At 49.4% G+C, this 18263-nt stretch overlaps 1 pseudogene; it reads left to right on the top strand.

Moving 5' to 3' along the window:
* Positions 1-9964: 9964 nt before the first annotated feature.
* LOC139184855 (UL16-binding protein 2-like) lies at positions 9965-17178 on the top strand (annotated as a pseudogene).
* The last annotated feature ends 1085 nt before the right edge of the window (positions 17179-18263 follow it).

Below are 18263 nucleotides of genomic sequence, written 5' to 3'. Positions count from 1 at the left end.
TATGGCTGATTTGCATGGTCCTACAACAGAAACCAACACAGCATTGTAAAGAAATTATGCACTAATGACTCCATAGTAGGGTACCCGGGTCCGGGGGGCTGAGAAGGCATCTGCTTAGTTTAGAGGTCGGGACAAGGGCTTCACTCTCACTTTCCTTACAGCATCACCAGCTGAAGCTCCCCTCAGAGTCAACTCCTCAGCCCCAGCCATCAGGCACATCACCTGGATCCTCCCCGTGCTCCTCACCAGTTTCATCATAACTGTCTTCCTGGGCTGAGTCCTTTCCAGGAACAGGTACTGAGGGCAGAATTCAGAGGGAAGGCATGGGCACAGGGCCTGGTGTGAGGCCGGGGAAGGTGAATCCCACCCAACCCCTGCCCCTCACTGAACCTCCTCATCCTGGAAATGAGCAGGTGAATAAGACTCCATATCACCTGAGAGCAAGAACTGCAGACCCAACTCCAAAGGCCCGTTCTCACAGGAAGTGGCCTGGGTCAAGCAGGCAAGGCAGGAGCCCCACAGCAGAGACTGTGGGAAGGGCTGAGGCCAGGCCTGTGCTCCAGGAGCAGCAGCAGTTGTGACTCAGCCTGTGGCCTGCACGCCACCAGCCTCCTGGGGACCCAGAGCCTCCATCACTGAGAGGCCTTGCCTTGAACAGAGGTGACAGGATGGGTGGGCCTGAGCTGGGGTGGAGGTGCCCAGCTGGGGGGACCAGGAAGAGATGGGGGGCAGGGACCCTGGTCCTGAGAGCTGTGTGTGCTGCTGGCTCTGAGGCTGGAGGGGAGTGAAGGAAGGAGGTTTCCCTGAAACCCCTCAAGGCTGTCAGGAAGCAAGGCCCCTCCTCCCTGGACCTGCCCCATGAGGGAGGATCAGGACAGGAGTAAAGGGAGCAGATTGATTCTTTACTCGCTTCAGTCCTGAGCCTAAGCAGGTGATCTGTGTGTCAGGGAAAGGTTCTCATGCACAGGCCTGGAGGACAGGGGCCTGGGTTTAATTCCTGGGAAGAGGCAACACGGGGGACCTGGTAACCTCAGTGGAGGAGGCTGGTGAAGAGGTAAGTGACTGGGAGAGCAGGAGAAAGACAGAAGGACAGCCTTAGAGTCCTGGTCAGGACAGCCAGGTGGGGGAAGACGGGGCTCTCTGGACAGGCTTGGCCACCCCCACCCGTGCATGCTCCTGGCACCTGGACACAGTGCAGACCCCAGATGGGAGTGGAATCAACCAGCAGGTGATTTTAATGGGTGTCAGCAACAGAACATACTTCCAAAACAGTGGTCATGATGAAATTATCTGATCGCTTTGTGTTTCTTTCTTAAACTTCTGCACGTGTAGTTTCCACATATGTCAATAGGAATCCCAGCCTCACTGAATGAGAAGACATGAAATGGGGCACTGCCTGTGCTAAGGTTTCAGCACACTCCTACTTCAGGGCTCAGTTACTCCTGAAGTCAGCAAAGGCCAGCAGCCCCATGATAACAAAGAGATGGAGCCCTCTGTCACAGGCTTTGACCTCTCTAGGTCATTAACAATCTCTTTGGATGGAAATAATGACCAAAGACAAGGACCTGTTTACCTACTTACCAAGAATTAGGAGGCCTTGTCAGTCTCTGGCTTCACTCTTCATCACCAGAGAGCCCTGAGATGAGAATTCTGAGATATTAAAACACTGGTTGGAGGTTGTGCAAAAGAAAACGAATGAGACAAACGCCAAGGGAAAAAAAAGTCTTTCATAGTGGTTACGAGTGTCATTTGGAGAACAAAAAACCTTAAGACATCTCCAGGTGGCCGACAGTGGCGGCTCTGGATTCCAGTCTCCCTGCCAAACTTGGAAAGAGACACTCCAAGCTGAGTCCTCAAACTTTTTCTAAAGAGCAATTACATTGGTCCACAAAATGTCCTGGGCTCCCCTGGAACAGAAACAACTAGAGAATGAACTGTTGATGGCACTGCAGGTAGTGGCTGTCTTCTATCCCTTTCACGTTGTTGTTCAGTCACGTCTGACTCCTGCGACCCCACAGAATGCAGGATACTAGGCTCCTCTGTATTTCACTATCTCCCAGAGTTTGGTCAAACTCTGTTCACTGAGGTGGTGAAGCTATCTAACCATCACACCCTGTGCCGCTCTCTTCTTTTGCCTTCAATCTTTCCCAACATCAGGGTCTTTTCAATGAGTCAGCTGTTCGCATCAGGTGGCCAAAGTATTGGAGTTTCAGCTTCAGCATCAGTCCTTCCAATGACTCTTCAGGACGGATTTCTTTTAGAACTGAATGGTTTGATCTCCTTGCAGTCCAAGGGACTCTCAGGAGTCTTTTCAGCACTGAAGTTCAAAACCATCAATTCTTCGGCCCTCAGCCTCCTTTATGGTCCAACTTTCACATCCATACATGACTACTGGAAAAATCATTGTTTTGACTAGACAGACATTTGTTGGCAAAGTGATGTCTCTGCTTTTCATACGCTGTCTAGGTTTCTCTTCACTTTCCTTCCCAGGAGCAAGTGTCTTTTAATTTCATGGATGCACTCACTATCCACAGGGATTTTGGAGCTGAAAATGACTCAGTTTCGGAATGACTAAAACTGAGAATGGAGAGGAGGAAAGCTGAGGTATCAGAAGAACCATGTGGTGAAAAAAAGGAAGAGGGGCAGGAGACAGGTTTGGAATGATTGGAAACTGCAGGAATGGGCAGCTGTTGGGGCATGGATGATGTGAGGAGTGGTATGACCAGAGAAGGAGGCCCCATGCCCACTTCCCCATTTTGCTGCAGGAACTGGAAAATCTCTTTTCCTCTCATTCCTTCTCATCCAAGCAGGGTCTCAGTCTGCTGAGTTGGGTCGTCTCCAGGCTCCAGGTGGTATGTCTTGGACCACTGTTCCAAGGTTGGTCTTGGTTTCCTGGTGCTGCTCCTCTCTGGTTCTGCATGGCCCCCCGAGGCTGTGAGTTCGGGGTGAACCCAGGAGAGGAGTGGGGGTGTCCTGGGCATCCTGGAAACTTTCCCAGTGGGGTGCCACCCTCCCTCCTCTTAAACCTCTGCAGGCTCCTTTCCTCCTGGCAGGAAAAGAGATGATTTGGGTGAAAAAGTAATCCCAGCTGGAAGGGAGGTGAGGCAGAGAGATGTGGGAGCCAGGGCAGTGGCAGAAAATGCTCCTGCAGCCCCCCTCCCCCAGCCCACCCATCCAGAATTTGTAGCCACTGGACCGGGGGTGGGGGTGGGGCAACAGGTGGCCGTCCTGAAGGACCAAACCCACTGGGGTGGAGGGGAGGGCTGGGGGGACTCGGTCATGTTGTGATGATTGGGGAGGAGGTGCAGGGGGAAGGAGTCCAGGGAATGGGTGGAATCTGTTCCTAGAAGGCTCCTTCCTCAGGGTCCTGCTTGGTTACAGCACCATTTATTACTCATCTCTGTGCATCCCAAGAAGCCCAGGGACTCCAACTTTCTCATCTATGTACAGATCCTAAACATGCCCTCTATCACCTGACATCTTATCATCTTGCTTGAGGACTCGCCCCAGCAAAAGCCTCCCAACCTGGCCTCCAGGAAAGACAGGAGCCCAGTCTCCCAAAGCATGACTCGGGGCATGAGGGTGAGGATGGGCACACCCACTTCTGCCCTCTGGTCTCACATTCATGTCTACAGACTGTAGAAACAGTTTAGTTCACTCGCTCAGTCCTGTTCTTCACATCAGGTGCTCAGATTACTGGAGCTTCAGCATCAGCCCTTCCAATACATATTCAGGGTTGATTTCCTTTAGGATGGACTGGTTTGATCTCCTTGCTATCCAAGGGATTCTACAGAGTCTTCTCCAACACCACAGTTCAAAAGCATCAATTCTTTGGCATTCGGCTTTCCTTATGGTCCAACTGTCACATCCATACATGACTATTGGAAAAACCATAGCTTTGACCAGATGGACTTTTGTTGGCAAAGTAATATCTCTGCTTTTTAATATGGTGTCTGGGTTGGTCATAGCTCTTCTTCCAAGAACCAGGCGTATTTTAATTTCATGGCTGCAGTCACCATCTGCAGTGATTTTGGAGCCCAAGAAAATGAAGTCTGTCACTGTTTCCATTGCTTCCCCATCTCTTTGCCATGAAGTGATGGGACTGGATGCCATGATCTTCATTTTTTGAATGTTGAGTTTTAAGCCATCTTTTTCATGCTTCTCTTTCACTTTCATCAAGAAGCTCTTTAGCTCCTCTTTGCTTTCTGCTATAAGGGTGGTGTCACCTGCATATCTAAGGTTATTGATATTTCTCCCGGCAATATTGATTCCAGCTTGTGCTTCATCCCACCCAGCATTTCGCATGATGTACTCTGCGTATAAGTTAAATAAGCAGGGTGACAATATGCAGACAATATACATTACTCCTTTCCCAATTTGGAACCAGTCCATTGTTCCATGTACGGTTCTAACTGTTGCTTCTTGACCTGCCTACAGGTTTCTCAGGAGACAGGTAAGGTGGTCTGATATTCCCATTTCTTTAAGAATTTTCCACAGTTTGTTGTTATCCACACAATAGGTCATTCAGGTGTGACCTAAGTCAAACCCCTTATGGTTTTTCAGTAGATAATTCCCTAGGGGATGGATCAACCAGTCCTGGGGTTAAATCCTAGTCATGCTTAGGTGTTTGATGTGTCTGATTCATTTTGACCCCAAGGACTGTACTCTACCAGGCTCCTCTGCCAGGCTTCTCTGCCCATGGGAGTATCCCAGCAAGAATTGTGGAGTGGGCTGCTGAAGGAAAGTTTCTTGGCTCAAAATAACCAGGAGTTAAAATTCCCCTCCCGGTCCTCCCCACTATTCTATGCAAAACAAAGAACTCTTTCACCTGAAGAAAAAAAATGGACATTAAGGTTGATTACTCCCAAGAACTACTCCAAACAACCTTGAAGAAGAATAGGCCCCCTTAAGACAGTAGACTTCCACCTATATGCCTATATAAACTTACTCTTTTCTTGGGTTAGTGCTGCAGGTCACTAATCTGACTGCTGCCCCTTCTCGCCTCTTTAAAGGTGATCTGTTCCTGTAAAGTGCCAGTCTCATTCTTTTTCTGAACCTTGCCTTCTCTTAACTCCCTTACCCTACAGTTGCCATTTCCTCCTCCAGGGAACCCATGGACTGAATCCACATCTCCTGTGTCTCCTGCACTGGGAAACCCAGTTGGTTTTCATGTTCTCTCTGGCTGCTGTTGTCTCACAAATGTGGAGGTCTCTAAGTGGACACAAATGCAGATACAAAATCTATCTGGTTTGTCTGAAGAGACAAACAGATTTACTGTCTTCTTTAGAAAAAGTTCTCCAACTCTTGTCTTAATTAATAAATATTAATATTACAGGCTGCTGTCTCCACAGGCTTCAGCAGTACTTGAACCAAGATGTTCAAGCTGGATTTTGAAAATGCAGAGGAACAAGAAATCAAATTGCCAACATCCACGGGATCATAGAAAAAGCGAGAGAATTCCAGAAAAATATCTACTTCTGCTTCATTGACTATTCTAAAGCCTTTGACTGTGTGGATCACAATCAACTGTGGAAAATTCTGAAAGAGATGGGAATGCCAGACCACCTGACCTGCCTCTTGAGAAACTTATATGCAGGTCAGGAAGCAACAGTTAGAACTGGACATGGAACAACAGACTGGTTCCAAATAGGAAAAGGAGTACGTCAAGGCTGTATATTGTCACCCCGATTATTTAACTTATATGCAGAGTATGTCCCCTGGAGAAGAAAAAGGCAACACACTCCAGTATCTTGCTTGGAGAATCCCATGGAAGGGCGAAGAGCTGACACACTGGAAAAGACCCTGATGCTGGGAAAGATTGAAGGCAGGAAAAGAAGGGGACAACAGAGGATGAGATAGTTGGATGGCATCACTGACTCAATGGACATGAGTTTGAGCAAACTCTGGGGGTTGGTGAAGGACAGGGATGCCTGGCATGCTGTAGTCCATGAGGTTGCAAAGAGTCAGACATGACTGAGCGACTGAACAACAATAAAGGGAATTAAACAAGGGGTTCCTCAGTTGTGTGTTTATGAACCAGAAACTTGCCCTGTACCTTCTAGGTGTTGTGAATGTGATAGGAGTGTGGATCTGGTAGTTAAAGGCTAATGTTCCCCCTCCTTCTCTGTAGACCGACTTCCTTGGTCCAAGGAGTCACAGGGGATACTGCATGAAGCCCCAGGTGTAAGTAGAGGGTAGTGGCCATGCCACAATTCTGGTATCACATCTAGGCCACTTGCTGGCCTCTTATTTTCCCTGTGGCCCTGGTTATGCCAAACCAGATAATCACTTCTATGCTATGAGAGCTGGCCTATCTGAACTAATGATTAGGGGTTGGTGAACTCAGGTCATGATGCGCAGCTCTGACATTCTGTGGCCAGAGGCCTCATCTCTGTCAGACCACAGGACCATACCAGGAGCCACTTTTAAATGGTATGGCTTTCCCACTGCACGTTGGATGGCCGTGCTTCAAGACACAAGGAGTCTGTGTTGTGAGCAGCCAAGTAGTAATGCCATATACTGCACATAGCACCTTTCAGACCACAGATACCTCTAATGTCACAGTTTCTGCTGGGTCATCTGCCCAAGAAGCAGGTCTGCCATGCTCATTATTCACCAATCATCTGTAACTGCTTTTGTGCAAGGAGAACAGTTGCAACAGAGGCCCATGATCTCCAAAGCCTGAAATATTTCAGATGTGCCATTACAGAAAATCTATGGCCACACTGGTAATTAAATGGAGACAGCATAGGGATGACACCTCTGCAGCTGTAGAGAGGTTGTAGGTTGGTACTCATCTCTGTGATTTCCTCCAGGATATGATATTGTTTATAGATACAACTGGGGGGTGAGGAGTCAGGTTAGAAGTGTGAAAGTGGAAATCACTACTATGGTAGACCTCACTCCGTGATCACTTACTAACTGCAAAGATTGTGCACTCATGTTACAAATACAATGCGTGTGAAATGAGCACTGTGTGGGTCTGTGGACGAGTGACACTTCTGTGAGCAGGACCTGGGACAGATGTCTATTCATCACCCAGTACCTTATGTATCGCTTCAATGACAGGGGGTCCTGAAGCTTCAGATCCACGGACATGATGTGAGTCCCACAGTAGGTCCATATGAATGTGGGGGTATCTTGCTTCCCGGTGTACACTTACCCAGGTCAATGACCAGGTGGCTTTCAAGGATGGGGAAGGCCAGCAGGACTTTTGCACTTGCCATGGTGATGAAAGGGCCCTCCTTGCTGGGACCTGGCATCTCTCTCAGTCTCTGCAGTAATGGATTCTGAGAGTCAGACCCGACTCAGTTCTGGAAACTTGGCAGAGGATCTAGACTTCTTCTGGGGATGGCTGCTTTCAGCCTCATGATCATTCCGCCTTGTGTTTTGTCTCCCTTCGTTTTGTTTCTTTCAGTCATGCAGTTTGTATCCCAGTTGGCTGCCTATCTATTTGCCTCTAGGATCGACCTCTGCTACTGACCAGCATTGTACTCTCTGCAGTCAGGCCCTGGGTGCACTGGGACTCTCTAGTCTGATTGACTATTGCACCAACTTTGCTCCTGACATACAGGAACCCCACCTGGCATCTGCGCTTTCCACCTTCTCCCTCCCTGTTCCTGCTGAAAACCCACTGGGCACACCATCTATTACCGCCTTTCTGACCTTCAGCAAAAGTCATCCTTGAACTGTTGGAGATGCTTCTCATCCATCCTTTCTACTTAGTCTTTCCCACGGAGCATGGCGGACTGGACACTTTTCTGCCCTTTTGTTAGGGAAAGCATAGTGACTGAAACCGCACCCTGGCCAGGCACCATAGTAACTATTTGCATGAGTTATTTTACAACAGGAAGTCTTAATAAGGAAGAAGAAACTAATAAGCAGCCACCAACTGGAAGCATTTGGGAAAAGTCAAAAAGAGACACCATGTGTCCTACCACTTCCCAGAATCCTGCTTGCTGGCATCCATCTTGGCTGAGCAATGCCTGCGCCCCTAATTCAGAATGACTGGCCAAAGAAAAGCTGGAAACTAATCCCACTTCATAAAATGCAGGACTGTAAGCCACATCACAGAGCTGTTCTCCTAAGTTCCCTTACCCTACTGATCTCTGCCTGGGTGCCCCTTCTCAATACAGTATCTTTCTTTGCCAGCACATATGTCTCCTCGGACAAATCACTTCTAAGTGTTAGACAGGAGCCCACTCTTGGGCCCTGGAAGGGGTTCCCCTTCATGCAACCGTATTAGTAAAGTCACAAGTAAGAATTTAAGCCAAGAACTTTCATAAGGTATAGCCAAGTATCAGTTCAGTTCAGTCTTTCAGTCATTCCTGACTCTATGTGGCCCCATGGACTGCAGCACACAAGGCCTTCCTGTCCATCATCAACTCTCGGAGCTTACTCAAACTCATGTCCATCGAGTCGATGATGCCATACAACCATATCATACTCTGTTGTCCCCTTCTCCTCCCGCCTTCAATCTTTCCCAGCATCAGGGTCTTTTCCAATGAATCAGCTCTTCGCATCAGGTGGCCAAAGGATTGGAGTTTCAGTTTCAGCATCAGTTCTTGCAATGAATATTTAGGATTGATTTCCTTTAGGATGGACTAGCTGGATCTCCTTGCAGTCCAAGGGACTCTCAAGAGTCATCTCCAACATCTCAGTTCAAAAGCATCAATTCTTTGGCACTCAGCTTTCTTTATAGTCCAACTCTCACATCCATACATGACTACTGGAAAAACCATAGCATTGACTAGATGGACCTTTGTTGGCAAAGTAATGTCTCTGCTTTTTAATATGGTGTCTGGATTGGTCATAGCTTTCCTTCCAAGGAGCAAGTGTGTTTTAATTTCATAGCTGCGGTCACCATCCACAGTGATTTTGGAGCCCCCAAAAATAAAGTCTGTCCCTGTTTCCATTGTTTCCCCATCTATTTGCCATGAAGTGATAAGACCAGATGCCATGATCTTCGTTTTCTGAATGTTGAGCTTTAAGTCAACTTTTTCACTCTCCTCTTTCACTTTCATCAAAGGCTCTTTAGTTCCTCTTCACTTTCTGCCATAAGGGTGGTGTCATCTGCATATCTGAGGTTATTGATATTTCTCCCGGCAATCTTGATTCCAGTTTGTGCTTCATCCAGCCTGGCATTTCCATGATGTACTCTGCATATAAGTTAAATAAGCAGGGTGACAATATACAGCGTTGACATACTCCTTTTCCTATTGGAAACAGTCTGCTGTTCCATGTCCAGTTCTAACTGTTGCTTCTTGACTTGCATATAGATTTCTCAGGAGGCAGGTCAGATGGTCTGATATTCCCATCTCTTGAAGAATTTTCCACAGTTTGTTGTGATCCACACAGTCAAAGGCTTTGGCATAAAAATAAATAAGCAGAAGTAAATAATAAAGCCTAAGTTAATAAGCAGAAGTTAATAAAGCAGAAATAGATGTTTTTCTGGAACTCTGTTGCTTTTTTGATGATCCAACAGATGTTGGCAATTTGATCTCTGGTTCCTCTGGCTTTTCTAAACCCAGCTTGAACATCTGGAAGTTCACAGTTCACATACTATTGAAGCCTGGCTTGGAGAATTTTGAGCATTACTTTGCTAGCGTGTGAGATGAGTGCAATTGTGACCACACACCTGACCCCTCTTCCTCAGAAGCGGCCTTCCCATGCTCCCCATTTCCCCTCAGGACACTGGGCTAGATTCTGCCAGTCCTCTAGGTTTAGGGCTTTCCTCTGAACTGGCCTGGCACAGCTCTGGAGAAAAATATGTTGGCTAATGCTAGGTGTTGGCCTTGTGAACAGAGTGGACATAATGTTGCATGGCTTCTTGCCTGACAGAGGCTTCGTCCTCTTCCTCAGCCTGTAACTGCTGAGGGTGGTGCCAGGCAGAGAGGTCCTTGCTTAGAGAGCCCAGACCTGCAGCTTTATTCTGTTCTCACATAACTGGGGGTGGAGGGGTGCTATGGATCTCTTTTTCCCGACCCCACCCTTGCTGTGTTTTGCCTTCATAGATGCTTACTCTCTTTCGTATCATTTCACCATTGATCCTCAGACCAGACCTAGGCAACCATGGTGTGTGGTTCAAGGCCAGGTGGATGGAAAGGCTTTTCTCTCCTATGATTGTGGTGGGTCTAAGATCGAGCACATCAGCCCACTGGGAGAGGAAGTGAAAACTACAGAGGTCTGGAAAACACAAGCAGAGACATTGGGCATCAGGGAGTTGCTCAAGGAGCAACTGCCTGACATTACATGGAGAAACACAGGGTCCTGGGTGAGTTAGGTCGGTGGGAATGTAAATTGATACAACCACTATGGAACACAGTATGGAGATTCCTTTAAAATCTAGAAACAAAACTACCATATGATCCAGCAATCCCACTACTAGGCATATACCCTCAGGAAACCAAAAGAGAAAAAGACACATGTATCCCAATATTCATTGTAGCACTATTTACAATAGCTAAGACATGGAAACAACCTAGATATCCATCAACAGATGAATGGATAAAGAAGCTGTGGCACATCTATCCAGTGGAATATTACTCAGCCGTAAAAAGGAATGTATTTCAGTCAGTTCTAATGAGGTGGATGAACCTGGAGCCTATTATACAGAGTGAAGTAAGTCAGAAAGAGAAAAACAAATACCATAAATTAACCCATATAGACAGAAATTATTATGACTCTATTTGCAGGACAGCATGGAGACTTTGACATAGAGAACAGACTTATGGACATGGTGGGGCGGGAGAAGGAAGGAGAAGAGCGGGACAAACGGAGAGAGTAACACGGAAGCACTACCATATGTAAAGTACATAACCAGTGGGAATTTGCTGTATGACTCAGGGAACTCAAACCAAGGCTCTATAACAACCTAGAGGGGTAGGATGAGAGGGAAGTGGGAGGGAGGTTCAACAGGGAGGAGACATATGTACACCTATGGCTGATTCATGCTGATGCATGGCAGAAACCACACAATATTCTAAAGCAATTATCCTTCAAGTAAAAAATAAATGGAAAAAGAAAGTCCAAGGGCAGGAGGGCCAGATTGAGGCCTTAGCTACATTCATTGTTTTCAGGTAAAAAATAAAGGATATTGTCCTTCCTTAGTAGTCCAGTGGAAGGACCAGGACTTGGAGGAGAGACCAGAGCCAGATTAGGTGGGCCCAGGGGAAGTGGACCCAAGCGGGGCAAAGATTCTGTCAAGCCCAGAAGCTGAGCTATTTCTTTCCCACAGTGGAGGCAGCCCCTCTCACCCTACAGGGCAAGATAACGTGTTGGTGTGAAGAGGATGGACACACCAGTGGATACTGGCAGTTTGTTTTCAATGAACAAATGTCCTCTTTGATTCAGAGAATGGACACTGGATAGTCGTTCATTCTGGAGGGAAACAGATGAGAGAGAAGTGGGAGAAGGACAGAGCTGTGACCAACTTCTTCAAGAAGGTCTCCATGGGAGACTGTCGGGTCTGGCTTCAGAATTTCTTGGTGCGCTGGGAGGAAATGTTGAAGACCACGGGTAAGTGAGATGAGGAGAAGTGGTAGTCCACTCAAAGGGACATGGACCCACCCCTCTGTGTGTGTGTGTGTGTGTTTGTGTGAAAGTGATCTATTCAAGCTGAGTAGTTCCTGGGAGAACAATGGCCCTGAGGATGCTCTGTGATCCTCTTTCCTCTTCTGCCTCCTGACATTTCCCTCACAGCACCGGCCTTTGAACCATTGTACATGGATTCTTGCTCACCCCTAACATGAGGGCACCACTCTGATTTTAGAGATTTCCTTTCTACTGACCCTCTCTCTACAAACTCTTTAAAAATATCGGCTATTCTAGTTCTGGAAATCTGTCAATACCACCTCAAACATCAGCTCCTGAGAGGACTTAATCTGTTCCCATCCTCGTGTCGCCTCATCTGATGTCACACAGGACTGAGGGGCTGCCTGGGGACGCTTGCTCGCCCATCCACTGTCTGAGCTCTGTGGAGATGGGGCGCCTCCTTTCCTCCATCTCACCTCAGGACCTGTCACAGGGGCTGCCATATGGTTGGTTCAAATGACTGCATGACACAGAGACAGACTTGTGAACAGAGCAGGGGAAGGACAGGGTGGAGGAACTGAGACGGTAGCAGTGACGTATATGCACACTGGAAGTGAAAGTTGCTCAGTCATGTCTGACTCTTTGCAACCTCATGGACTGTATGGGATTCTCCAGGGCAGAAGACTGGAATGGGAAGCCTTTTCCTTCTCCAGGGTATCTTTGCAACCCAGGGATCGAACCCAGGTCTGCCACATCGCAGATGGATTCTTTACCAGCTGAACCACCAGGGAAACCCAAGAATACTGGAGTGGGTAGCTTATCCCTTCTCCAGCGGATCTTCCTGACCCAGGAATTGAACCAGGGTTCTGCATTGCAAGCAGACTCTTTACCAACTGAGCTATCAGGGAAGCCCCTATATACACACTATCATGTGGAAAATAGCTAACCGGTGGGAAGCTGCTATTTAACGCAAGGAGCCCAGCCTGGCACTATGTGATGGCCTAGAGGGTTGGGATGGGGGCAGGGAAGGAGGCTCAGGATGGAGTGGGTATATATATAATTATGGCTCATTTGCTTTGTCCTATAACAGAAACCAACATAGCATTGTAAAGAAATTATCCTCCAATTAAAAAAAAAACCCAGACTCTATAGTAGGCTACCTGAGTAAGTGGGGTTGAGGAGTCATCTGCTCAGTTTAGGGTATGTAGAAGGGCTTCACTCTTATTTTCCTTGCAATATCACTAACCGAAGCTCCCCTCACAGTCCAGTCGACAACCATAGCCATCAACTCCATCACCTTGATCCTCTCTGTGGTCCTCATGCATTTCATCACAACTGGTTTCATCAGCCTGGATTCTGGGCTGAGTTCCAGAAACAGGTACTGAGGGCAGAATTCAGAGGGAAGGCAGGGGCACAGGGCCTGGCGTGAGGACGAGGAAGGTGAATCCCAGCCAACCCCTGCCCCTCACTGAACCTCCTCATCCTGGAAATGAGCAGGAGGATAAGACCCCATATCACCTGAGAGCAGAACTCAACAAGCTCAGCCCTGAGTTCTGAGAGGTCCCCGCTGTCAGGTGACATTGTGAAAAGGGAGGGGCCCTCACTAGGCTGAGGGCCTATTGATGCTTAAAGGGTTTAGCCAAGTCCCCTGACTGAGCACAGACTGCTGGCTGGCAGGGCCCCGGTAGGTGGTATGAGAACAGCAGGCACTCAGGGCGAGGGCAGGACTCACGGGGGCTGAGAGCAGCATGGGGGCTCCGCATGATGTGTCAGCGGGGAGGGGACCCACCCAGGGGCCAAGATGAGAGGGGCCGGGCTCTCATCCCAGGAGGAAGGGGCAGGAAGGCCTTTGCAGACCCAACTCCAAAGGCCTGTTCTCATAGGAAGTAGCTTGGGTCAAGCAGACAAGGCAGGAGCCCCACAGCAGAGACTGTGGGAAGGGCTGAGGTCAGGCCTGTGCTCCTGGAGCAGCAGCAGTAGGTCTTTGTGAAAAACTTCTATACCTTGAGGGGAGGCTCAGTTCAGTGGTCCCTGTCCAGCAGGGAGAAGTTTTGATAGAAGAAAGCTTCAGCCCCTTAACCCTTAAGAATAAGTGTGTAGAACCCCTCAGTGGGGAATGAAGGAGGCTGGGACAGTTTGCTGCAGTGAATGTACCTGGACAAAAGTCACATCAAGCATCAAAATATGAAGAAATTATAAAGGGCTGAAAATAATTGCATGCATGTGCAGTTGGGGCAAATAATCAAAACAAGATACAAAAAGACCAAAAACCCAAGGGGATTTCAGAGCAGCCAGGAGCAAAAGCAGGGTACTGGTCATGATCCCTGCACACAGCACCACCAAGGGGGAACAAACCACCCAGGTCACCCCTCTGGCCTGAACCCAGGACCCGCCCCCACCCTCAACTCATATGCGGGACCGGCTCCCCCACCCTCTGGAGTCAGCAAGGGAACATGTTACTTGTTTTTGCTCCCTCATGAGTCCCAGTAAAGCTTCTTTCCCCCTGAATTTGTGTCTGGCCTTTTACCAACTTCTATTGATCGAGTCCAAGAGCACTGGTCGGTAACACAGGAGGGCTTTTGCTGAAGGTCAGGATGCTGCTTGGAGATGGTGTCTCCAGTGGGCTTCCAGCAGAAACAGGGATTGAACATATGCAGATCCCAGGTGGGGATGCACCGTGTCAGGAACAAAGCAAGCGCAATGGTTGATATGAGTAGAGAGATGGGATGGCTGCCAGGTCCTGACTGCAGAGTATGATGATGGTTCCCAGCACAGGGCGATCCTAGAGGCAAACACCCTGGATGGGCGGCCAACCTAGATACAAACTGCACGACTGAAAGGAATGAGACCAAGGAAGGCCCTGGGGCTCCACTGGTTAGGACTCTGGGCTTTCGCTGCCAGGTGCCCGGGTTGATCACTGGTCAGGGAACTAAGATCCCCAATGCCAGGCAGCAGACCAAAAAACAAAAAACCCAAGAAACGAAAAGAAAGTAGAACACAAGCTGGATGATCAGGACGCTGAAAACAGCCATCCCAACAGCTTGTCTGGATACTTTGCCCAGTTTGTAGAACTGAGACAGTTATCAGAACTGAGAATCCATTACTACAGAGAAAGGCCAGTTTCCAGCAGGAGGGCCCTCTTATCACCATGGCAAGCGCAGTGCAGCAGTCCTCTGGCCTTCCCCATCCTTGGAAGCCACACGGCCATTGACTCAGGTAAGTGCACACTGGGAAGCAGAAGCCACCCCACATTCCTATGGACCCAGTGTGTGACTCACATCATGTCCAGGGATCTGAACCATCATCGCTGCCCTGCTGTTATCAATGTGATGCATGAGATGCAGGGTATTGAATACATGACCATCCTGCATCCTGCTTATAGGGGTATCACGGTGTGTGAAGACCCACACGGTGGTTATTTCACATTCTCCAGATTCGAACCAGTGATGGAAAAGTCTCCGTAGTTAGGAATGGGGTGAAGGCTGCCATAGTTGAGAAGTATGAGTACATTCTCATATTGCCTTTCCTTTGCTACAAACAGAATGTGCAAGACCACCCTTTTCTGGGTAAAATGACAGATTAGTGACAATCATGGCCTGAAAGCATGCAGGGCTGTGATCCCTTCACATCTCCTTTTTATATCTGCCTGGTGTAAAGCATTTCTATCAATGGCCGGACACTAAATATTTCAGAATTTGCAGACCAGAGGCCTCTGCAACTGCTCAACTCAGCTGTGGAAGGTGTTCATGGGAAGGATATGAAGGAATGAGTGTGGCGGGAACTGCCACTGGGACCCTAGGACCCTGTAGCACCCATGACACAGAAGTCCACCAGTGGGGGAAATCGTGCCAGGGGTAACCTGCCTGCCTGCTAAGTCACATCAGTCATGTTTGACTCTTTGCGACCCTATGGACTGTAGCCCACCAGGTCCCTCTGTCCATGGGATTTTCCGGGCAAGAATACCAGTGTGGGTTGCCATACCCTCCCCCAGGGACAGCTTCTGACATCCTAATCAGAGCATCACAACCCAGCCCCACAGGGTCATAGGCACGACCACACTACTTGAGTGAGGAAACCCTATCATTTAAACATGGCTACTGATATGGTCCTGAGTCTGGTAGAGAAGGGACCTCCGGTCTTGATGAACTGGGCTCAGCTGAGAGGTCAGCTGTCATAGGATAGAAGTGATCGTGTGGCTTGGCATAAGCAGGGCCACAGGGAACAGATAAGATGACCAGCAGGGGACCAAGACCTGACACCAGAACTGTGGTACCTCCCTGTCCTCTGCTCACCTCTGTGGTTACACAGGGTCCCCGTGGCCCCTTGGACCGAGGAAGCCACTCTACAGCAGAGGAGGGGGGCCTTAGCCTGTAACTGCAGGACCCACCCTCCTATCACATTCCCACCATGAGAGGCTACAAGGCAGGACCGGGCAGGGTTGGGATTCATAAACAGGCAGCTGAGGGAGCCCCTGGATAATTCCCCAGGCGATGAGTCACCCAGTGCTGGGGTTTGCAAACCAGGGCAGTGGTCAGAGGGATTCCTTTGGTTTTTCACATTGTCTTTGCCTGTTGTCGCACCACAAACCTGGAGGTGCACAGAGACAGACGCCAAAAGGCCTGAAGAGATGAACAGATTTGTCTTCTGTAGATTTCCCCAACTCCTGTCTTAATCAATAACCATTATAGGCTGCCATCTCCATGATTTGTGGATGATATGAATGTGGGACCAAAGGGTAGAAGTGGGGGTTCCCCCTCCTCACCCTCAGGCCCCATGTCACACTTTGGGCGACTGGGCTCTCATCCCTCCTGGGGACCAGGCTGGGAAGCTTTTGCTGGGGTAAGCCCTCAGGCAAGGGGATAAGATGCCCGTGGTGGAGAGTGTGATTCAGGTCCCTTCACAGGTGGGAAGGTATTGGATGCCCTGGGCTTCTCGGGATGCAAAGATGTGGAATGAACTTAGTGAGCTGTGGGGCAGGAGTGTGGCCACTAAGGGGATGTGTCTGGGGAAGGGAGAGCCTTTCCAGGTGGCACGGGTGGTTTATAGCTGGTAAAGTGGCCTGGGAGTCAAGGGCAGGGAGTCATGTCGAGGAAAAGGGTTTGTGTGAACAGATGAGATCAGTGGTGTGGTGCTTTTCAGGGGGTGTCCCGGTTCCTCCCCACAGGAAGGTTGCCTGTCCCAGGCCTGCCACGGGGGCTCCCACTCCTGGAGGCATGGCTGAGGGGCTGGGAGCTTAGGGATGGCAGTGTTTCCTGCCATGCTCTCCTTGTCCTCTCGCCTCCCCACCTCCCATTGTGTGAGCATTGCAATTTCAACCAGTTTGCCCTTTTGCTGGCCTGAAAGTGGCCAACCAGCCCAGGAGGTGCCAACAAGGAAAGGAGCTCACCTAAGGATTGAGGAGGAGGAGGAGGCGGAGGCAACACCACGCCCGTGGACTTTCTAACCAAGGCCAGCTCGGGTCCCGCTCTCTGGTTATAATGCATCAACCCCACCCCCTCCCAGCAGGTTCACTGGGAACTCACCACGCTGTGCTTCGTGGACACAGTTGGGCAGCAGAAGCAGGACCAGGATGGCAAGACTGAAGTTGATGCCAGCAGCCCATGCCACCTGATCCACTCGTGGGGAGGAGCCTGGTTGGCCAGTTGAGAAGAGAATGAGTCCCCAGAGTCCTCCCACAGGAGTCTCCTCTGGGGGCTCCCCCAGGCTCCCCACACCCTCTGTGGGACTGATGTTCCTCAAAATTTCAGTGATCTGTCCCTCACCTTTCTTCTATCCATCCCCTTCTCTGGATCCCCGTGGTCCTTGTGTTTTTTTTAGCGGCACTAACACCTGATAAGGGGCTTCCCAGGTGGCTCAGCGGTAAAGAATCCGCCTGTCAATGTGGGAGTTGTCTGTTCCATCCCTGGATGCAGAAGATCCCATGCAGGAGGAAATGGCAACACACTCCAATATTCTTGCCTGAGGAAATCCCATGGACAGAGGAGGCTGGCGGGCTACAGTCCACAGGACCACAGAGATAGGACTTAGTGACTAAACAACAACTCCTGAGACGGGGGTTGGCGAGTCCTCAGCATGTACAAATTCAGGGTTACCTGCATGATCTCCTCAGGTCCTAAATGAATGTTTAGCCTCTCTTCATTCCCGTAGGTAGCGTTTCCCATTTACAAATGTGTAAATTGAGGCATGGCAAGATGAAGAAACTAGCAGAGTCAGAATTTTGTCTAGATTCCTGTTTCTGGAGGCATCTATAGTCCACATCTGTGAAACTGCTTCAGGTACTAATTCCAGTCTCTGTAGCCCTCCACCTCTGACCTCACGCCTGGGGATCTGGGGTGAGGCCGGGCGTCAGGGACATGCCTGGGGTGAGTCTGGGTGCCCAGGTCCCTGGGGCCTACACTCCTCACACGGGGCTGACCCGGCCCATCTCTCACGGCAGCCTCTGACTTCCTCCTGTTCTCCCAGTCCTTCCTCCCTGTGGTCTGAGTCTACCAGGGGCTTCCGGGTTGCCTCCTCTGGGGGATTCAACCCAGGCTCCCACCCCCGGCCCTTTTATGAAGGGAGAGTCTCCCTACTCAGCTCACCTAGCCCCACCAAGCTCTTGCCCCACCCAACCCTGAGTCCTGCCCACCCTTGTGGGTCTCTTGTCCTCCAACCAGCCTCCCAGCACAGGTCTGTCCCACAAAGAGACTCTAGTGAGTCCGTTGAGAACCTTCTTATCTCTTTGCATCTGT

The sequence above is a fragment of the Bos indicus genome, chromosome 9 (genome assembly GCF_029378745.1).
Source record: "Bos indicus isolate NIAB-ARS_2022 breed Sahiwal x Tharparkar chromosome 9, NIAB-ARS_B.indTharparkar_mat_pri_1.0, whole genome shotgun sequence".
NCBI lineage: Eukaryota > Metazoa > Chordata > Mammalia > Artiodactyla > Bovidae > Bos > Bos indicus.
This window is presented reverse-complemented; position numbering and strand designations above follow the sequence as displayed.